This window comes from Felis catus, chromosome C1, assembly GCF_018350175.1.
Source record: "Felis catus isolate Fca126 chromosome C1, F.catus_Fca126_mat1.0, whole genome shotgun sequence".
In the NCBI taxonomy this organism is placed as follows: Eukaryota; Metazoa; Chordata; class Mammalia; order Carnivora; family Felidae; genus Felis; species Felis catus.
This window is the reverse complement of record NC_058375.1, coordinates 99,481,959-99,484,975: the sequence shown is the minus strand read 5'-3', so window position 1 is coordinate 99,484,975 and position 3,017 is coordinate 99,481,959. Positions and strand designations below refer to the sequence as shown.

At 46.8% G+C, this 3,017-nt stretch overlaps 1 long non-coding RNA gene across 1 annotated transcript; it reads right to left on the bottom strand.

Annotated features, from left to right (window-relative positions):
- Window positions 1-756: 756 nt before the first annotated feature.
- On the bottom strand, window positions 757-2,660 carry LOC123379021. The gene is made up of 2 exons (XR_006582927.1): window positions 2,139-2,660; window positions 757-1,079 (listed from the first exon to the last, which is right to left on the bottom strand). It is a non-coding gene; the product is annotated as an uncharacterized LOC123379021 (long non-coding RNA).
- Between the last annotated feature and the right edge of the window lie 357 nt (window positions 2,661-3,017).

Below are 3,017 nucleotides of genomic sequence, written 5' to 3'. Positions count from 1 at the left end.
TAAACTCTATGAGCCATTTTGGAATCTCATTTGCTTCCAAGAACAAATGAGGATGTTAATTTACCTAATTTCTTATGACAGGATATGAACTGTATATAGCCCTAGATAGCCCCTCGCGTGTCCATTGTTCTTGGTCTCTCAGACCCCTCAGACTCTACTTTGCACACGCATTGCATACATAATCCTATCTACACACACAGCCATCCTTGCTTTTCTCTCTCTCAATTGCGTTTCTCTGTGAGATTGTCCATTCTTCGTGGACTCTGACCTCTGCTCCAGCCGTCAAGGGTGCTAATGGGCTCATTTAGTATCTTCTCTTCCCAAATCACCCATACTATTTCTTCAGATCTAAGATGACATTGATCGCAAGACGTTTCATTAGTTGGTGTACCATTAAAAAAAACCCATGATCATTGCAAGAATACAGAGATTTCAAGTTACATCCTGATTTGAAAGAGGGTTAAGTATGAGACTGTGTGACCCCTGGAATTAATGAAATGCGGCACGCGAATTTTGAAGGGAGCCTTCCGGAGGCGATGCCTTAGTGACCCCAATGACGGAGCATCAGGCATCCTGGCAGGTTGGTGGGGCAAGAGGTTGGAGTCAGGGGGCGCTTTCGTTGCCACACAAATCCCACCATTGCAGGAAGCTGCCTGTTCCATCCACAGAGTGACTGTGGGTGGGAAGATACAGTATAAAACAGCAAAATAAGACATAAACATAAAAGCATGTAAATAAAGGATCAGATCTGCCTACTGTAGGAAATCCACAGATGTTCTGTAATGCTGTATGAACCTCATCGATCAGAGAGGGCAGAGAAAGCCTGTCTCCACAGAGTGTGCTGAGAAGAGCCTACAGTCTATCTCTCTGCTTAGACTTCTGGGTGAAGCCTGGACACCTGAGTTTTGTTTTCTGCTCCACTGCTCTCCAGCCCAGGGGCCCAGTGATCTAGGCTCCCGATTTTCAAACACTGTCCTCAGTGCCGGAGCCCCTCAGATGCGGGAAAGACACAGGCCTTGGGCTTCAGTCTGAACAGCTTCCATGTTAACCTGCCTTGGATATTGGATGTCTGTGATTTCCTATGACAAAAAGAAAAAGTTTCTCTGCTAAAAGAAAGCTTGAGGGGCGCCTGGGTGGCTCAGTCGGTTGAGCGTCCGACTTTGGCTCAGGTCATGACCTCACAGTGTGTGGGTTCGGGCCCCGCATCGGGGTCTGTGCTGACAGCCCGGAGCCTGGAGCCTGCTTTGGATTCTGTGTCTCCCTCTCTCTCTAACCCTCCCCCACTCATGCTCTGGCTCTCTCTCTCTCTCTCTCTCTCTGTCAAAAATAAACACTAAAAAAAAGTAAAAAATAAAAGAAAGCTTGAAAACCATTGCTAGAGATAAACTCCGCACCCTCTCCTACTACTAAAATCCTCAGATTTCTTATTTCACTCCAAAATGTAGGTCATAAAGAAATACTAGAATATTTGTCCTTAGAGAGCATCATGAAGACAAGAGAGCTGTGTCAGTCCATTCAGGCGGCCGTAACCAAGGACCACAGGCTGGATGGCGGTCTGTGAGTAAACTGAAATGTATTTCTACAGTTCTGGAGGCTGGAGTTATAGACTGAGGTGCCAGCAGAGGTTCCGGGGAGGGTCCCCTTCCGGATGGCACACCACCAACTTTTATCCTCCCATGGCAGAAAGAGGGTGAGAGAGCTCTCTTGAGTCCCCTTTCTAAGGACATGAATCTTATTCATGAGGCCTCCACCCTGATGACCTAATTGTCTCCCAAAGGCCCCACCTCCTAATGCCATCACATTGGGAGTTAGCTCACCTTCTAGCATAAGAATACTGGGGGGATGCAATCTATGACGAGGACCGAGCGAAGACTTGTACAGCTGGGATCAAGTTGGGATCTCCCTCCCTTGTGAGTGACCCTTTGAGACCACTAAAGAAGTGGAGTTGCCTTCTGTATGAGTTTCCTATGGCTGCTGTTGGCAAACTGCTACAAACTCAATGGCTTAAAATCATTTAAGTGTATTGTTTTATGGTTTTATAGGCTAGAAATCTGACATGGGTCTTTCTGGGTCAAAACGAAGGTGTTGGCAGGGATGCATCTCTTTCTGGAGGCTGTAGGGAAAATCTGTTTCCTTACCTCTTCCAGTTTCTGGAGGCCACCTGTATTCCTTGGCTTGTAGCTGCCCCCTTCATCCTCAAAGCCAACGGTGGATGAAACGAATACCTTTCGCATTACATTTCTCCGGTCCCCTTCCTTAGTCATACCACTCTGACTCTCTTCCTCTGCCTCCTCCTTCCGCTTTTCAGGATCCCTTGTGATGATCTTGACCCCGTGAAGTTAATCCAGTATAGGGTTCCTCTTTTTAGATCATCTAAATATCAGCCTTAATTCCTCTTTGCCCCATAATTATATAGTCGTAGTTTGCAGCTATTAGGATGTTGGCTCCTCTTTGGGAGTCATTATTCTGTCTACCACACCTAGGCATAGGTGTCATAATGTGGCAGGTCTTGCAAGGATCAGAAAAGAGAAGTGATACAAAAGTAACCACGGGGCCGTAAATTAGCCTATTTTGAGTTATGACTTATCCCCATAGTGTTGCTAGACGATGTTTATTACACAAGGGTCCTAGACAGGAGCACACAGCTATTTCATGTGGGATTGAGGTCACAGGTTGGATTCCCCCAAATGACAGATTTCCACACAGGTCATTTATTATGGAGTGTTTTGGGGATCAACACCTTTGGAAGGGACTGGAGGTGAGAAAGACAGTTGGGGGAGAGAGAGAAGTTGGCTTGCAAAGCAGTCTCAACAAAGGTCTCAGCTAATCTTCTAGGGAGCTTTGAAGCTGGAGTGACCAGCTTTTATATTCACGTTGCCCGGTCACTGGATGCCCCGGAAAGGGGGTGTGAGAAAGGCCTCTCACTACCCAGAGGGACTTCCTAGAGAGGTCTGAGAGTCTAGGGCTATCGGCCAGGCATCCACAGCAGCTATCAAGTAAGTCCATTTCGTTCTAGA